The sequence below is a fragment of the Mauremys mutica genome, chromosome 3, assembly GCF_020497125.1.
Source record: "Mauremys mutica isolate MM-2020 ecotype Southern chromosome 3, ASM2049712v1, whole genome shotgun sequence".
Taxonomy (NCBI): Eukaryota; Metazoa; Chordata; order Testudines; family Geoemydidae; genus Mauremys; species Mauremys mutica.
The window spans coordinates 27,634,809-27,654,912 of NC_059074.1; the positions used below are offsets into that span (position 1 = coordinate 27,634,809).

Consider the following 20,104-nt stretch of genomic DNA (forward strand, 5'->3'; position numbering starts at 1 on the left):
CGTGGTTCATTTTTCCTAGCTCATTTTATATTTTAGATGATTTTGCTGCAAATTTTATCACTCTTATTTAAAGATGGTGGCTGATCTAGGCTACTCCGAGTGGGAGGCAGCTAAGAGAAAAGACGTTGGCAGGGAGAGGATCAGCTCCTAGAACGAGAAAGCTCCCCAGGGGAGAGCTTCTCAGGAGGAACCTGGGGAGTGGATGCACCACAAGAGGAAACCAAGAAAGAATGTTCCTTGAGGGGAAAGCCTCCATAAAGGAAGTGCTATGAATGCCAAGTCTCAGCAGAACCTGTCCTCCATGAAATGACTTCACCAGGTAGCAGCAGAAGTCCCAGAGCTCGGGAATTATATGCTACCCTAAGAAAGGATGATCGCAGTTTGACCTCTATGGGGGCCTTGACCCGAGAGGAGAGACCCTTCCCCCAGCTGATGACAAAAGGCCCTGGCTCCAGAAGAGTGTTCCAGGTCAAGAAGGCCCTGCTGTGAGGGACCTGGAGATAATTTGATAGACTTAGGTTTACTCAGCCCACTCTCCCTTCAGTTAGAGATGTTGGGGGAGGTCTATCTGTACAATATTCCACCCCTGGGTTAAGTAAACTAGACCCCTGGGGCACTGTTCAATGTACATAGTCCTCATTGAAATCCCACTAGAAGAAACTGAGGCATGGCTGCAATAGCAGAAGTGCACTGGGCTGTCAAGAGATGCTTCAGGGGCCAGGACTCCCATTACAAGGATTCTTACTATGGATGGGGGTTGGAGGACAGCTAATACAATTGCAGGCTGTATGGTCTTTCCATCCTTCTCTGGGGATGATAGGGGAGCAATATACATCCCATCTACCCACACACCTAGCCACCCACTGTCTGCTCCCTTACTCCCCACAGACCCCTGCTTCCACACAGATCCCTCTGCAGAGGCCAGGATGAGTGGGGGGCATTTCCATGAAAGCAGATGGTTCTCACTTTTAATTGTACTCTGTAGACAGATGGGGCCCTTGTGCACAGATCATGGCAGCATGATCAGGTCCAGAATTAGTGAATCAGCTGGGTGGTTTTGGGGAGTGGATGTTAAGAAACATTTGGAGCACTGGTAGTTTGAAGTTTGCAAATAATTTCAATTTGTTAGAGCAAAACTTGTTCACTGAGTTTCAAAATAATTATTAAGAGATCTGGTCCCAAACAAAAACCCTTCATCCAAATGCCCTCAAACTAAAGGAACTTTAGATCCACCTTTACAGAAAAGCATTGTAGAATGTAATACATTTTACTAAAGGATATAATAGAGAATTTTATCCTTGCAATAGATTTGTATAGTTGGCTTAAAAACCCATAGAAAAGATACAATATCTACTAAAATATTTAGCATTTTAGAATAATTTCCAGAGAACCTTATTCAATTTCTAGAAAACGCTAATAGTTTAACCACTATCCAGTTATATAGAGCTTTCTGTAAGGGCAGCCCTTGATCTCAACTTTGTGATTGATTCCCTTTCTCATTGATAGGTTAAACCAAAATCCTGGATCCAAACAGCCCAGAACACAGGGCGAGTTTGTGTCCAGATCCAGTTCTGTAACTGAACTTTGCAGCTGGGGGCCACTCTAGTGATTCAATTACAAACAGGTGATGTTTGCTACATGAAGCCCATATGCAGGGATACCTTTAATTCCATGGAATGCAATTATTAAACTCAAAGCTTAAATGGATTACTTCATGGCCAAGTCATAGACATTATACTCTGGACAGCATGCTACATTTACAAAGTAGGAATATTTTTGTGTTTTGAGTGCCTGTAAACTTTTCTCACAGATTTTGTGCCACTGGAACTAATGGTCATGCACTGAGATACAGAAAGGTGATTTCATTATGTAAAAGGAACAATGGAAACAGAACTCTTACCTCTTCTGAAAAAGCTGTGATATTATGCACTTGTTTGGAAATAGAGCTGGTTACAAGTATTTTATCATAACATTTTGTTTCATCTGAGAACATGGAAACAATTTCAACAACATTTTTTTTTCAATATTCCAATCTGAAAATGAGAACTCAAGTATTTTACTTTAAATCAACATTTCAAAAGAAGCAATATTTATCATTTAGTTTTTCCTTAAAATACCATTATCTTTTGGATTTTGGAAACCAAAAATATTGGTTTTCCCTTTCCAGTGCTTGGATTTTCAGGGGTATTCTCTCATTTTCTATAGGACACAGACTAGGGATATCTGAATGTTTCAGAACAAAAGGATATATGTGGAAGCTGCATGTTGTTTCCTCACTGAAAGGAGAAAAACACTGCTGTGGGGTATTTTTCTTGATTATATCAATGAATACGATTATGCTTTTGTGTTCTGTCTGCTGGACACAGCTGGTATTCTAGATTCAGACATAGCTCAATACAGCGAAGACACACATTGGCCCTGATTCTATTACTCATTTCCTGCTCTGGGAGCAAGAATGGAAGGCATGGGGAAAAGGTGGTCTTAAGACACCTGTATGATACCTGTATCTTGGGGCAGCCAGAGGCCCTGTAAGTTACAGCCTAAGAAGTACAGAATAACAGTATCACAGGACACTCTGGCCATTCTCCCTTCCTACCCTTAACAGTGAGGATAATTAACCATTAGTAATTAACCACTGGAGCAATTTACCAAGGCTAGTAGTAGTTCTCTATCACTGGCAATTTTTAAATCAAGACTGAATGTTTTTCTAAAAGACGTTCTCTAATTCAAATAGGAATTATCTGGAGGAAGTTCTGTGGCCTGTGCTAAACAAGAAGTCAGACTAGATGATCACAATGGTCCCTTTTGCTTTGGAATACATGAATCTGTCCCCCATACCAAGGGCTAGGGGCAAAGCTTGTGTAGAATCTTTAGCCTGTTCTAAATCAGATAGAGATCCTTTATGCAGGGGAACCCTCGGGGGGAGAGGGGGATTTCTGTACCTTTTTAAGTCTGCCAGAGAGGTGTATAGCATAACTGAGAAATTGGGTCCCCGTTATACTCTCATATGGAGACCTGACTTCTGTTATTCCTTGTTTTGCTTTTTATCTTTAATGTACAGTAAATAGTACATGCTGAAAAATTATGATTTCTCACTGTGTGGTGAAGACAGGTTGAGATGAATGAACATACTGTGGAGTTGTTGTCTTTTGCGGGCGGGAATTGGGTGTTTTGTGAGGTTGTTTTTTGGGAAGGGGGTTTCTGAAGTGGAATGCAGAAATCTGTGGGAAAATTACTTTTTTGTCATCACAAGTCATACTGTAAATGAAAGAGGTCAGTACGACCTCTTTGCATATCCATTTCTGGCAGCATTAACACCAGTGAAAAATAATGCAAATGATTTTATCAATATCAGAATTCATCACAATAAACATTTATTTAAAATATCTGTGATCCTCCTTCAGCAGATAGAATAGTCATACATTTAAAACTGAATCTGATTTCTCCTGCCTTAAACATTCTAATTCCACCCTGGTATGATATAAATGTTACTACCCAAAAAAAGTGGTTTGATTTGGACAGCAGCTGTCACTGGGAAACAGAAAAACTCTTCTTGAGATCCTGAATTCTGTCCAGACACTCATATCCAAGTGTTACCGCTCAGACATTAACATTATAATCACACTGATTGATGCACTGAACCAGTGCTGTAGCTCACATCTTCATGCTCCCATACACAGTACAAACTTCTGGCATTGCCAAAAGTTTAATATGTTTTTATTAGCTATTTTCTTGTAAAAATTCCAAGCAGACTGACCTTGTTTCTTGAACTGCCCCATAAAATAATAATAAAATGTCTAATCAATCTACAAATTGTATAGCCAAAGTTTGAATGTGGACTTGCCAGGAAGATGTGTTGTTCGGTAACTTAACACTCTTGTTTGTAATTTTATCCAGATGTTTTCTCTAGATTGCAGCATGCAGGTTCAGAGTTGAGTCAACAGGATGTACAGCTCCCTCTGTCTTATTCTCTCCTTTCTAGGAACAGGACTCCATCCTATCAAGGAAATAAATATGAACTCAGCTCTGTAACAAAACCAAAATATAGAATAGATATTTCCTGTTCTATAAGTGGGTGTTTGTAACATGTTAGACAGTGTTTGGGAGGATATAGTCCGTGTGTGCCATAAGGAAATGCTGGAGAGAAATGTGCTATCGTAATGGTTTTAACTTTCTTGTATCTAATTTTAAACTTTCTGTTCTGTACACACACAAATATTTTGCTGGGTTTGCTCTTAGTACCCTAGTTTGTGCATACCACTGTAATATTTCTATATCTTTAATTTTGCCTGAACCAAAGCAAACTGATCATTTACAAGGACAATACAGAATAGAGAATTTTATTCATTGAAATTCTCTTTGGACAGGAGGTCTAGGAGAGTGGAGCTCCTGACCTCTAAATAACTGCATGCATGTATTTACCCAACAGGTATGGACCTATTTTCTCATACATTTCCATTGCTGTTGTCTTTTAACAACCACCCACTGTAGTTCCTCCTTTCATTTTTGTTTCTTGTATCCTGACTCAAAATACTTACACTTTTTAATAGAGAAAGTGGTTATCCCAGTGGCTTGACCTATAATGCCACCCATCTACCTTCTTTCCCCTTTGTCGTCCTCCTGTCTAGATTGCATGCATCATAGCTGACACAGCAGTTCTTAGAATCATACCACAAAGTTTCAGTTTTGTCCAGTAGGTCATAATCCCTGTCATTCATTATCTCCTCCAATGTGCCATCTAGTTCTTGGATATCCAGTGAGTCAGTGTTTAGGAACATGGAAATAGCTAAATATTCATTTATCTGAAACAAATAGAGATATACAGTCTGGCTCTGGTCATTGTAGTGATACCCAAAGGTAGATACTGTATTACTGCCCCTGACAGCTTTTCCACTGCAGATAGTGTGGACAAAATTAAAGGATGTCATTGTTAGCAGATCTGAGATTTGACCTCCGTTGAGTTTTTCTCCTTGTATGTTTCCCAAATTCACATAGCTCTTTGTATATTTTTTCCCCAAAGCAAATCTTTCAGAGCTTTCTTTTTCCACAAAATAAAAACAAACTGGCATCATTGAACCCAGGGTCTGTGCACCAAAATAAATAAATAAATAAATAACAAGTTGATGTGTGCATGTGATGGAAGAAAAATTTCTTTAACAAAAGGTTACAAAGCCCAGTTTTTAATCCATTTAATATGTGCCATGATAATTATATATCATTCTAGATTTGTAATCAAAATGTTGTGTGGTACAAAGTCAAACACCTTGCAGAAGTCTAAGTATATTACATCAACACTATTACCTTTATCAACCAAACTTGAAAACTCATCAAAAAAGATATGAAGTTAGTTCGACAGCATCTATATTCCATGATCTCATGTTAATTGGCATTAATTATATTATCCTTTAATTCTATATTAATCGAGTCCCATATGAGCTGTTCCATTATTTTGCCTGGGATTGATGTCAGCCTGATAGGCTTGTAATTACCCACGTCTTTCTATTTACTCTTTTTAAATATTGGCACATTAGCTTTCTTCCAGTCTTCTGGTGCTTCCCCATTGTTCCAAGATTTATTTAAAATCAGCAGTAATGGTCCAGCTTGCTCCTCATCCAACTTTTTAAAAACTCTTAAATGCAAGTTTTCTGGAACTGCTGATTTAAACATGCCTAACTTTAGTAACTTCTGTTTAACATTCTCCTAAAGTGGCATGAAAAGAGTTTTATCATCATTATATGATGAGACAAAATCTGTTTTTTCCCAAATATAGAATAGAAATATTTATTGAACATTCTTCAGCCTTTTCTATATTGTTATTTATACTTCTATCATTTCTGTCCAGTAATGGACCAATACTATTGTTGGGATTTTTTTTTTGTTCGTCATATACTTTAGAAAAATCCTCTTTATTATTGTCCAAAACTCTGCTGGCCTTAGATTTCTCCTTGCTTCTGATTATATTCATTATTATCAACTTCCCCTTTCTTCCATTTTTTCAATTGCTATTTATTTTTTTATAGAAGCCTTTACTTCCCTTCTAAATCTCATCCATTTTTTTAAGCAATGCAGCCTTCATTCTTGATTGTGGGATTGTGGCATTTTGGGCATTTAATAAATGTTCTTAAACAATTCCCAATGATCATTTACATTTTTCTGATTAAATTATTCTTCCCAGATGACTTGGATCATAGTTGTTTTCAGCTTTATAAACTGACCTTTTTAAAGCACTAAATGTATATTACTGATTTGGACTTTACATATTATAAATGTGCTCAAGTCATGATCACCTAAGACACAATTAATTTTTAATTCTCTGATCAGTTCCTCTTTATCTGTCAAGACTGGGACTAATATAGAATTCCACTGCATTGGTTGCAACACTTTTTGAGTTAGGAAATTGTCATCTATAGTATCTAGACGTTCCAGGGATGTTTTAGTACTGGCAGCATGAGACCTCCAGCATATCTCCCTCAAAGTCTCCCATGAACACATAGCTTTTTTTCCAAAACATAAGAGGTAGGTGCATAAGGAGCCAGTTATCTTGTTGCCCAATGTGATTTGGTGCTCTGTAGCAGACACCAGCTAATACCTCAGCTTGTGCTTTATCTGTTAGGGCATTGATCCATACGAATTCAGGATCATTCTTTTCCAAGTTATCAGTGACTGGGAAACAGGTAATGTCATTTTTGACATAGAATGCCACTCCCTCTCCCTTTTTGCCCACTTGATGCTTCCTAAACAGGTTATAACTAAGGCTACGATTTAGTCACGGGTATTTTTAGTAAAAGTCATGGACAGGTCACAGGCAATAAGCAAAAATTCATGGCCTGTGACCTGTCCATGATTTATACTAAAAATACCTGTGATTAAATCAAGGGAGGGGGTAAGCTCTGGGCAGTTGTGGTGGGGGGACCGCTGCTGTCGGGCTGTCCAGGGGGTGCCGCTGGTAGGGAGGGGCAGCTGGGGCCGGCTGGGGACTGCCGCTGCTCTGGCCTCCCAAGGACGGCTACTGGGGGCCGCCGGAACAGTGGCTGGCGTGGCTGTTCTGTGGGCCACCAGAGCAGCTGGCCCCAGAGCCAGCTGCTTGGGCGGCCCTGGGGTCAGCCACTCTGGCCTCTGCAAAAGTCATGGAATCCGTAATTTCCATGGCCTCCATCACAGACCCGGAGCCCTAGTTATAACCATTGATTTTCAATATTCCAATTGTGCAAAACATCCCACTAGATTTCAGTAATACCAACTACATCAAATTTTTGCTCATAAATGATCAATTCCAATTCCTCTAGTTCAATGTTTTCCAAACTTGGGATACCGCTTGTATAGGGAAAGCCTTTGGCGGGCCGGGCTGGTTTGTTTACCTGTTGCGTCCGCAGGTCCGGCCGACCATGGATCCCACTGGCCGTGGTTCGCTGCTCCAGGCCAATGGAGGCCCCATTGGCCTGGAGCAGTGAACCGCGGCCAGTGGGAACCACGGTCAGCCGGACCTGCGGACGTGGCAGGTAAACAAACCGGCCCAGCCCGCCAGGGGCTTTCCGTACACAAGCGGTGTCCCAAGTTTGGAAAACACTGCTCTAGTTTGTTATCCAGTCTCCTAGCACTGGTTTATAGGTAAATAAATAGTTTCTTCCCCTTTGGTTCCTTGATTAATTTTGTTCTCAACATCTTGATTCTGTGCTAAATGATGGCTTATATCCCCCTTGTTTTACTATCCCCTTTTCTTATTCATTTAATGCCCTCCTGACTGCTCTAGCTAGCCTGTCTTCAAAGAGCTTGCTTACTCTTCTACTGAAGTAGAAGACATCCAAACTATACCCCCTACCTCCATAAAGGTGCACTAATGTTCCATAAAACCAAAATCTTCCACCCGATACCACTTATCTAGCCAGTAGTTTACTTCCAAAATCTTCTGTCTTCCTTCATTTGTGGGACAGGCAGCGTTTCAGAGAAGATCACTTGGACATTTTTCTTTTTCAGCACGCTGCTGAGTTCTCTGAAATCATCTGTTGTTTGTGAGATATCCTTCAATGCAATGTAATTCATGGCAAAATGAACCATCACCAGTGGATCTTTGCCTGTTGGCTTCAGAAGCCTATCCAATCTTAGAGGGACATCTCAAATCTTGGCTCCAGGAAGACAATGTACTGTCCAGCTATCCACTTGTCCCTTGCAGAAAGTTCTTTTGATTCTTCTGAGTATTGAGACAGAATACATGGTTTAATGGCCCCTTCTGGCCTAAAAACGATGAATCATTAACATGACCAGGAATAACCTTATTATGTCAAATAATGAAAAGTACTTCTCTGTCTGTATAGCCCCAGTCATTGCAATTTCATATTGATACCTCCTGACACCACAGCTATTTTGTTGTGCTTCTCTTGATTTTTTTCAGTCCATGACTTTTTTTTCTTTTCATTCCATCAAAATTGAACATAGTCCTCAAGGAACTGTTTTATATAATGTTTGTTTAATAGCCATTTTAGATGATGTCACACTAATATTTTCTATATTATACCATAGCTACATTCTGAAACACACATCATCATTTGGCTAGTCATCTGACCTTCAAAATCTGTTCCCTAGCAAGATCCTAGTAATTCGGAGGCCATCAGGGTAAATGAGAAGTTTAATTTACTAGTCAATATGGGTCAGATTCTGCAGTCTTTGTCATGCCAGACCCCTATTATTAATGGGAGTGTATTCACTCCTTATTAATTTTTAAATAAATGAGAGTTTGAATTGCAGGATTTTCTCCAAGATATATTGCATTGCATTTATTTAAATTATATTACTTCTGCTGCTGTGCTCTGAAATCCCTCAGATTGCTTAAATCCTGCAAAAGTATTAGTTTTGTGTCACTGATTAATTTTACCACTTGATTGTCCACTATTTCTTCCAAATCATTAACAATTACATAAAAAAGTGGTCCCCATTTTGCTCTTTGGGATGCCGAGGTATTCATTTTTCTCTGATATAAGAAGCAGCAATTAATTACAATGTTGGAATACTAATGAAATCTAATGGTAATTTGACCATGTAAAAATGGTCCTCACTTTATTTGCTCTTTCCAGTCACATAATGTGTGATTATTGCACAGTGTCTAATTTAATTTCAAGATGTCTTGACTTCAGCCACCTCAAGTGTCACAGAGTAATTAGCAAACTGTTGAAACACCAGTGTTACTTAGACCCAGTTTCTTGTATGGAGAAAAGAGCTTAATGCATTCATAAGAGTGCATATACCATTTAGTTTGAACCATTTTCACTTTACCCACCTCTCCTCCTCTTTGCAGAGTTTCAGTTCCAAACACGTGAAATTTTGTAAAAAATCAGGAAAGAATTTTCAAAAGTTTTTAAGAGTTTGTTAAACAACATTTTCAGCCATGAATAGGGAAAGTGCTAAATAAGCTGTCAGTTTGCCTAAAAGATCTGTAACCCTTTATAGATGCCGTGTATATAATCAGTGATCTAATAATACTAATTAATAGCATTATAATAATAATAATTTAAGTCTGGGACTGTTCAGATTGTAAAAGAGATGACTGAAAGGGATAGGATAGAGGTCTGTAAAATCATGGATGGTGTGGAGAAAATGACTCAAATCAGGAGTCATGCAACAAAATTAATAGCGGGTTTAAAATAAACATAAGGAAATACTTCTTCTCACAATGCACAGTCAGCCTGTGGAACCCATTGCCAGGAGATGTTGCAAAGGCCAAAAGTATAACTGGGTTCAAAAAGAATTATATAAGCTCATGGTGGATAGCTCCATCAATGGCTATTGTCAACATGATCAGGCATGCAACCACATACTCTGGGTGTCCCTAAACCTCTGACTGCGACTGGCTGGCAGGGGATGGATCACTCTATAAATTGCCCACTGTTGTTCACTGCCTCTGAAGCATCTAGCACTGGCCACTGTCAGAAGACAGGATCCTGAGCTAGATGGACCATTGGTCTGACCCAGTATGGCCATTCTTATGTTCTTAATAATGCCTATCTATCTTAAGGTTTTGTACTGGTGCCCACCACTGTAATATCTAAATGCTTCTTACATAAATCAGATTGGTTAAAAGAGGTCCCCAGTGGACTGCATGTTGTCTTCAACTTTCCTCCCTTCTCTGGTTATCAGTGGTAAGTTCTGGTTGGGGTAGGCTTTTTAGGCAGGTGGGATGCAGTTGTTATAAACATCATTCTGGTTCTGATGGAGAAACTTTATGAAAGAGGAAGGTATTGCAGTGTGATCAGACACCATAGTAGTCTACTTTTCTCTAGAAGTTTATTCCACTGTCAGAACCCCTTGGCTTGAAGCTGCCTCTTGAGCACTTTGTCCAAGGAGATGGAAATATGGAGTGAAATCTTGGCCCTGTTAAGTCAATGACCAAAACTCCCATTGGCCTCAGTAGAGCCAGGATTTCACCCGTACTCTTTAAGGTAGCCCGGATGTGATCAATTAACAGTTTTGAGAGCCAAGACCACACATTCTAAATTACTACACTATAATAGGTCGTGTTTCTGTAGGGCCTTTTATCCCAAAGGATAGCACTGCAAATATGGCCCAAGCTTGTAGTGTGAAGAAGCTAAACTCCCACTGAGCTGAGTGGGAGTGCTGCTGAAGAAGAGACAATGGGACTGGGCATGTACGACTGAACTACAGACACCTCTGAGATGGATTGAAAGTGCCAGCATATCACACTGAAGATAGGGAAAGTGGAATGGTATTAGACTAGTTCTGTTTAATATCCAAGTTTAATATCCAATAAGTCATGAACTTATTTTTAAGACCTCACTCATTACATTACAGTTTGCATAACTAGTTCTCTATATTGAAGCAGGGTTCTCTCAAGACCATGTCCACAATCAAACTTAAATTTTACCCTGTCAAAACTTATCATGACAGTACACTGGCATGGCCAATGTAGGCAAAGTGGCTAGTATACAGTCAAGCCAACATATAAAAGAAATTTGGAAAACTAGAAATAGCATTCACCAGGGGCGGCTCTAGCAATTGTGCCGCCCCAAGCACGGCGGCACGCCGCGGGGGGCGCTCTGGCGGTCGCCAGTCCCGCGGCTCCAGTGGACCTCCTGCAGACGTGCCTGCGGAGGGTCCGCTGGTCCCGCGGCTCTGGTGGAGCATCCACAGGCATGCCTGCGGGAGGTCCACCCGAGCCACGGGACCAGCGGACCCGCCGCAGGCATGCCTGCGGCAGGTCCACCGGAGCCGCCGGACGACCGGACCCTCCGCAGGCACGCCTGCGGGAGGTCCACTGGAGCCGCTTGCTGCCCTCTCGGCGGCATGCCGCCCCAAGCGCGCGCTTGGTGTGCTGGGGTCTAGAGCCAGCCCTGGCATTCACTAGTCCTCACTTGCAAAGCATTAAGGAAAAGAATTTAAATAACTTTCACATATATCAAATACAAAGAAATGACTTTTATTACCATAGCATATCCAAGTTAAAAGCTTTTCCTTTGATAGATACAGTTGACGTAATAATTTTTGTAATAAAACTATTTTTCCAAAATGTGTTTCCCACAACAACTACCAATTCTCCAATACTGGGGAAAATATTTTAAATTGTGTGACTCATTAATTATGCTCTTAAGAATCTAGGGTGGGATTTCAAATGCATGTAGGTGATTATTGAACAGAAGTTCTATTGATAGTCATTGGAACTGTGCTCCTATATCACTTGGGTGCTTTTGACGACCCCACCCTTAGAGTACTTTGCCTGAAACATGTTCTGGGCATATATTAATTTAAATTACCTGTTCCAAACTATCCACAAACTGTCCAGGTGAAATAGCCTCACTGAACTGCTTCAGTAGTTGCAAGCAGCGGGTTTTGGCAAATGTTTTCAGAAAAAATATGCTTAGGAAACCAAACCACTTAATAATCCTTTTCAATAACAGTTTATATGTTTGTTTCTATCACTCTAGTATACATGGTGAATGAAAATCTGACTCCATTTTGAAGGCAACAGCAAAACTCCCATTGACTCCAGTGGAGCCAGGATTTCACCCAATTAGTTCTGCAAGTAAAGGAAAAGGAAACAGTGAGGAAAGGAGATTAAGGGAAAGTCAGAAATGTTTGTTTTATGAACTAGCTTTATCTTAATTTGAAAAGGGAGACCACTTTCCCACCCATACTTGTATGCCCTTTCTAACCACAGCACCTCCGTAGACATAAACTATGTCCACTTGAAAACATTTGTGAAGCAGTTTTGGCCTAATAATAATGCTGTGTATGTGGGTATGTTGAGGGCTTGATCAAAAGCCCATTGAAATCAATGGAAAGACTCCCATTGACTTCAAAGGGCATTGGACTGGGCCCAAAATTGTTAGAGGAGATGAGTTTGAAGTGCCATCAGTACATTTTTGTTTCTCCAGTGCTGTGGCTTGTCTTATAGACAGAAAAACCAAATTTGGGGATAGTGGAGTTGAATACTATTGTGAAAAGAGATTTGATACCATTTTCCCTTCACAAATAGCTCCACACAATAGAGGTACTTCATGAGGCTCTAGTGGTTGCACTTCAGCTTCTGCTGAGATACAAATAGACTGGGCGGGAGAAATGGCCTTCCATGTGCACAATTACAATTGACCATTTAAAACTCCAAGCTAGAGGTAAAAATAGACATTGCTGTAAGTCAAGTGATCAAATTACAGAAAATCAACAAACCGAAGAGACGCCATATGGGAAGAGACATCCTTTTGTGTAAGTTGTTTCATGGAGAGAGATTTTAATGTGCAGGGAGGTTGCTGAATACTGTGCTCAAGGCAACAGTGTGATATAGAAACTGTTTCTGTTTATATGGAGCTATTTTAGTACCTCCAGTCCTAGAATAGTCATTCTGGGTTACTGAGGGCTGCTGACCCGGAAACTTATGAAAGACATTTCTGTTTGGAGAGTCGCTTGGAGAGGTTGCTCAAATTAGTCAACATCTTTCTGAAACAAGCAGTGGTTGTGTGTGTAAGTTGGGAGAAATACCTTGCTTCAAACAACAATGCTTACTTTCTCATGGGAAAAAAATGTGTGAACAGAACAGAAATGCATTACCGCCTTTCCATCTGTGTCCAGGCAAACGAAAGCAGGCAGTCAGGTGGCTCCTTTCTTACAAAAGCAACAAGTTGAGCAAGCTAATTACTGTTTAATATTTCAAACAGGATGTTTGAAGGGGGCATTTAATTATCCTGCCAACATCTATTTAAATAAACAAAGGGGATTTAGAACATTTTTTGGATCTATAGGCTTAAAAGGGATGCCAAACATTCTAGGGCACTAAACCTCTTAGATCTCCTGTGTAATGTGGCCTAGTAACATGCTTCTATTGACACTCTGCCTTGTATGTGAAGAGGTGCCTGCCCTATTGAACACCACAGTGATGTATCTTGAGGAATGGGCCTGCCTTCCCCTTCACCCCTCAGACTGCTGCCTAAATTGTGTCTTGAAGATTTACTAAGGGGCAAAATATTCAAAGTAGTGCATGAGGATTTTAGCTAAGCACATCCCTTTGAATTTAATTTAATGACAGTTGCAAGCAAAATCCCATGGCACATTTTGAAAATATAGAGAGTATGTGTGACACTCTTCTACTACACTATGTTCAATAGGAATAACCTATCCTGATCTATGTGATGCCTTTGTGAAAGTGCCAACGGAAGATGGCTATGTTAATGGCCAGTCAGCAATGCTTGCATCTACCTTATTTATTTATATGTTTATTTAGATCTTATATTTAACATTAAAAAGAGAAACTAAGTGAGCCTGTCACTGATACCCTCATTCTCCTTCCTCTTCTATTGTTTGTTACACACACTTGTTGTGTCTTGTCTTAAATTATATTAGAAATTCTTTGGGACATGGACAATGTCTTCCAATATGTTTGCACAGTATCCAAAACAATGACACTGCAATCTTGATTGGACTCTTTGGGTGCTGTCATTATGATGTTATTATTTATCAAATGGAAAGCAAATCATTAATGTCAAAGGGCTGGATCCTGCAAACTCTAACAGGTAAAGTCTATGGGGACGACTTCTGGTTTTAACCTAAGCATGTGTGTGAGTGTCTCCCGGACTGGGACCTAAATCGCTAGAACTACAGCATAAAGTATTGGGAACTCTTGTATTAGAATCCAAATTTTAATAGACTACAAATTGAGAGTATAAATGACCACCCGAGTCTATGGTTTGCCAGGTCTCATAAGGTAAACATGATTGGGTCTAGTCACTACCTGAAAGGAAACATAAAAGCAAAACCATGGTGCTGCAGAAGTAAAGCTAAAACCTGAGGGAGGTTGGCTGATTTGTGTGGGGAAAGGAGAGTCCCAGAGCATAGGGCCAAGGTAGCTGCGGAAGGCCAGGGACCTATACGTGGAAGGATCCAGGAGGAGCCATGGGCTTATCTAGAGGTGAAGGAAGTGGGGCTTTGAAGAGCCAGGGAAGGTCCTGAGGGTATGTGGATATACAGTCTTGTAATGTGAGAGAAGTTTAAAGTCCTAGGAGTCTTATGAATGTGCAGGGGAAGGGTTTATGATCTTGGAACATGGCAGAAAGTTGTATAGCCCTACTACCTGTCCCTAAATGCACCAGTGTGGCTAGTAAGCCCTGGGATCTCCTCCATTGTATTGTAGTAGCTCCTGAAGACAGTTTATTAAGTGCTGCACGAACACATATATGTTGTCCAAATACACATAGAGAACGTTAGGATTATTGCGGGGGAAGGATTGTAGAAGGTGGGGAGGCAATGGTAGAGCTGCAGAGCCTCCTGGACACTTCCATGTCATGAGGGGCTCAGACATGAATTCATGTTTTAGGGTACGTCTACACTACGGGACTATTCCGAATTTGCATAAACCGGTTTTGTAAAACAGATTTTATAAAATCGAGTGCGCGCGGCCACACTAAGCACATTAATTCGGTGGTGTGCGTCCGCGGTCCGAGGCTAGCGTCGGTTTCTGGAGCGTTGCACTGTGGGTAGCTATTCCCTAGCTATCCCATAGTTCCCGCAGCCTCCCCCGCCCCTTGGAACTTCCGGGTTCTGTCTGGAGAATTTTTAAAAATGATTCTGAATTTCATCTTCTATAACGGAGCGCTGATAGAACGGATTTGCCTGCCCTTACAGCGATCACGTCCGCATGGTCCATGCTGGAGCTCTTTTTTTATTTTGATTTCGGACTGCATCGCCACCCGTGCTGATCGGAGCTCCAGGCTAGGCAAACAGGAAATATTCAAAAGTTCGCGGGGCTTTTCCTGTCTACCTGACCACTGCATCCGAGTTCAGATTGCAGTCCAGAGCGGTCAGTGGTGCACTGTGGGATAGCTCCCGGAGGCCAATACCGTCGATCAGCGGCCACACTAACCCTAATCCGATATGTTAATACCGATATTGGCGCTACTCCTCTCGTTAGGGAGGAGTACAGAAACCGGTTTAAAGAGCCCTTTATATCGATATTAAGGGCCTCTTGGTGTGGACGGGTTGGGCGTTAAATCGGTTTTACGCTCCTAAAACCGATTTAAACGCCTAGTGTAGACCAGGCTTTAGATATTGAAAGAAACAACCTCTGAATCTATTGCACCACTATTTTTGTATGTATTTTTCAAATGGTTTTGGTGAGTTTTTGTGTATAGTTTTGCAATGGGGAGGCTGGCTCATATGTACTCATATTGTCGATGCTGTTTTTTTACTGTATGCTTCCATAACATATGTAGTTTTGCTCAAATATGTGAATCCAGGGAACTATGAGAAGGGCCGGCTCCAGCTTTTTTCCCGCCCCAAGCTGCGAAGTGGGGGAAAAAAAAAAAAGATAAAGCCGTGATCGGCGGCACTTCAGCGGCAGCCCCACCATGCCACTTTCACTTTTCAGCAGCAATTTGGCAGCGGGTCCTTCACTCTGAGAGGGACTAAGGGACCCGCCACCGAATTGCTGCCGAAGACCCGGATGTGCCATCCCTTTCCATTGGCCGCCCCAAGCACCAGCTTCCTTCGCTAATGCCTGGAGCCAGTCCTGACTATGAGACTTTAATGTAAGGTATCTGTCTATCTACTTCTATCATTCTGTAAGAGTTCCATATTATTTTATTCATTTATACAGTTCATGTTTATTTTGGGAAATCTTAACTATAATGATGCTTATTATTAATAAAATGAAATATAAGTCCTTAAAAGACATGAATTCACTATTATGTTATCCTTGAAAAATCCCATTATAGGCTCCAAATAGGTTAATAGGCTCCAAACCCTTGAGATCACATGCATTTTTCCATTTGAAAAGGGCATTTCCAACACCTTTTTAACTTTTTTTAAACTGAAATACCTCTTGACATTGCAAGTGGAAACACAGTCTGTAACTTTTTTGTTCTTTGAAATGTGGCATGTGGTTTGAGTTTTAAAGTTTATTTCCTCTTGGTCTAATGAACCTCTGAAAGTGATTAAACAGAAGAAAGACAGGTTAAGCCAATGACATTTTATCAGAGGAAACACTATCAAATCTAATGCTAGCAAAGTTATTTTTGTAGGTTCCCAAGATTTCTCCCAATAAAATATTTCTTTATAACTGTTGTAGTAATCCAGAATTCTAGGTTTTAAGTACATATCACCCAAGCTTAGACAAAGTGGAAAGAGTGCTTAGAAAAAAGTACATACACAGTGTTCATAAGTAATCTTTGTGTGGATGGTGCTCTAATCTGGTGGCGTGCTTTTATTTTTATGTTGTATTATCATAAGTGAAACCTGTCCAACCCAAACTCAGGGAAACTCTATCCAAATCAAACCTTCATCTCTTGTTTTGATGACCTTTTTAAAAGAAGTGGGTTAAGTGCATTCAAATTCTTTATCATTAGATCCTAAATCCTCAGGGTAGGCAGAAGATTAAACTAAAGTTCAAAGTCCATTTATGTTTTAAGAAGATGTAGAGATGTGATGGGTGGATGGCAACTGCTTGAGTTGCTCCAATCATGGCAATATTTGCTGTGGCACTCAGGTCCTGTAGGCAAGTGATATGAGTCATCCTGCATCTAAGTTAGAGGATGCTAGAGCATACTTATTATTATTTGTATTTCAGTAGCACCCAGAGGCCTCAATCAAGTATCAGGGTCCCACTGTGCTAGGCACAGTATGCACACACGACAAAATATGGGGCCTACTCCAAAGTGCTTACAATCTAATTATAAACCAAAAGTGGATACAACAAACAGATGATGGAAGCACAAGGCAACAGTGATATGACTGATAGGTTTACAAAGTGGTGGTCACCTCACAACCAGCTACCCAAGTATTGTCAAGTTTTTTGTAGACATAGTGATGTGTTGCACATTAGTGTATTGACAGGAGTGGCAGTAGTATTTATATTCTGGTATTACAGTTTCTCCACCAAGACTGGGGCCTCTTTGTCCTCAGCACTCTACAAATGCGTAATAAGAGATGGTCACAGCCATGAAGAGCTTACAGTCTAGCTGAACAAAAATGGAAGGGGAAACAAGCTATCCAGAGAGGAAGTGATACAGCAGGTCCGTTTGCAGGGTTGTTGTCGCTGTTTTGGTCCCAGGATATGAGAGACAAGGTAGGTAAGGCAGTATCTTCCATTGGATCAACTTCTGTTGGGGCAGGTACAAGATTTTGAGCTACATAGCTCTTCTTCAGATCTGGAGAAGAAACACAGTGTCTGAGCTAAATACAAATTGGGACAGATTGTTAAATTTGAAATTAACAGATTGTTAAACATAAGAGGCAAAATTAACAATCTGACCTAATCTGTATTTAGCTCAGACACTCTGATTTTCTTCTCCAGACCTAAAGATCTGTGTAGTTCACAAACTTGTACCTTCCCATCAACAGAAGTTGGTCCAATAAAAGATATTACCTTACCCACTTTGTCTCAGAGCTGATCAGTAACATCCTCAACATTTTCTGAAACATTACATTTTTGAGAACCAAAGTTTTCACATATATGAAATTAACTTTGAGGATGAAGAGTTGAGATCCACAGATTTCACTCCCACATGCCTCTGAAGCACCCTCATTGTGGACTATGTAGCTAAGTAACTGTAAGTCTTTTTGTTTTTCTGGATACAGCACATTTACATTTCTAAGCATTCTCCCTGTCAGAAGAATTCAGTAGCTGTGTTGTTTTCACAGTTGCTGCAGAATATAACAGAACACACACACACACACACACACTGTGCTCTCTCTAGGAGATGTTGCATTTGTTCTCTTGTGTTTTTTGTTTATTTAACTCAAAATAAAAGTCATCTTATGCTGAAAGTACAGTGCATGTTTTGCTCTTTGTATATGGAGTGTAAACTCATCTATATCACAGTAATCAAAAAGAAGCTCCCTAAAGAATCAGGCTTTCCAGATTTTATAATAGTTTCATCCACAGCACAGCCCTCATGGGGACAACCTGTTCCTCAGTTTTTGTCTTCCCAAGGTTACTCAGTTCCTGTTTGCTTATTTATTTAAGTCAAATTAGCCATACATTCTGCTGCAGCATCTCTTCTGAGGCCAGTTGCATGCAGAATTGTTGAGAGGTGCCCAGCAATAATGAAATTCTGCTGCTGACTGTAAACTTGCCCTCTCAAATTTGTGACCTCTTGATGATATTCATGCTGCTCTGGAAGCTATAATTCTCCCTTTTGCCTGAGTGCTTCCTTTTGTCATTGATACTACTGCTACCATTCCTCTTCATTGGGTACAGATGCCTCAGCTGAAAAGAGCAGACTTCGGAGGGCAGTTGCCCTTAGGTCATGGTACACTAAATGCAATGCAGGCAAAAGAAATATGAAACCAGCCATGACTCAATAAAACTGTGTCAAGTGAATGTTTGAGGGGGGCTATCCTTTGGACTAGAGCACAATTTCACAGATGGTGTGCTTTGTATGTGTGCTGGGAAAAAAGAACAAAGTATGTGCAAGCAAATGTCAAAGACAAGAGTCAGCTGGTTATTAAACAGAGTAATCATGGGTACTTCTCACAAGCTGAATTGCCTGCATAATTTTTTAAGTATTGAAGGACAACAAAATTAAAACTCATAGAAGGAAATACCTTATTCACACAACATACTATTAGCCTGTGTAACTCTTTGCCACAAGATACAATTGAAACCCACAGCTTAGCAAGGTTCCAAAAAGGATTGGATATGCTTGTTATCCATAAAATTGTCTAGTTGTACTCTAAAGACTTTTAACAAGACAAGAGTTCTGGAAGGGTTGGAAACCCTCATGCTTCAGGGCATAAGCCAACCTCTAAGTATTGGGCATTAGGAAGAAACTGCCTTACAGACAAGGTATTGCACAACTGCCTACTGAAGGTTTTCTTGCCCCTTTCTGTGAAGTAGCTTACTCTGGCCACGGTTGGAAGCAGGATACTGGACTAGATAAGCCACTGAGTGGTCTGATCCAGGGGGACAGTTGCTATGGAACTCCATCCCTGGAAGACTGCAGGGTTTGGCCTCTGTTAGTTAGGCCAGTGTGTGATTTCCAGTATTTTGCTAATTCCCTTTGAGAGGACTGTGCTTTCATGAGAAGGAAACAGCAACACTGTTCTGCAAGAAATTGGAAACTCAGAGTGAAGCTCTGGCTCCATCAAAGTTAGTGGCAAAACTCCCCTTGGTGTTCAAAATTGTTTACACCTGTTGTGGCAGGTACATCAACATAGTCCAGCACAAAGGGTTGGGTCTACTTTTTTAAATAAAACCCTACATTTAAAATATTTGTAAAACTTCTGTGGTTGCCATTGTTTCTATCCAGAGAGAATACTCTCAGGATGGCCATGAGGAGGGTTTTTCACCCTGGCACCCCTCCCCTGCTTGTAATACAAGACAAATTACCAGAATGTCTCCTGATCACATTCCACATACTTCTGTCATCAGGAAAAGAAGGATTTAATTGAAAGCCCGGATACTGAGGGTGGTCAAAAAAGCCACTTCTAGGATTCAGAGATGATGGAAAAGAACCCCCTGCTTGTCCTCATGGGTGACCTTCCATTTGAGCTGTCAGGTTATCACAGATCCATCTGTAAACAAAGGAATAGCAGGTTCCCTGGGCAGTGTCAGGATCACACTCAGTGTGACACCGTGTTTGGATGTTCAAAGAATCCCTCTCTCCTTGCTTTC

General features: G+C 40.6%; 1 long non-coding RNA gene across 2 annotated transcripts in view; it reads right to left on the reverse strand.

Annotated features, from left to right (window-relative positions):
- Positions 1-3,477: 3,477 nt before the first annotated feature.
- Positions 3,478-20,104, reverse strand: part of LOC123365717 — a 93,951-nt gene continuing 77,324 nt past the window's right edge. For both annotated transcript variants that reach the window (XR_006577712.1, XR_006577711.1), the window contains one exon: positions 3,478-3,997. This is a non-coding gene — a long non-coding RNA (uncharacterized LOC123365717). The remainder of the gene's footprint in view (positions 3,998-20,104) is intronic.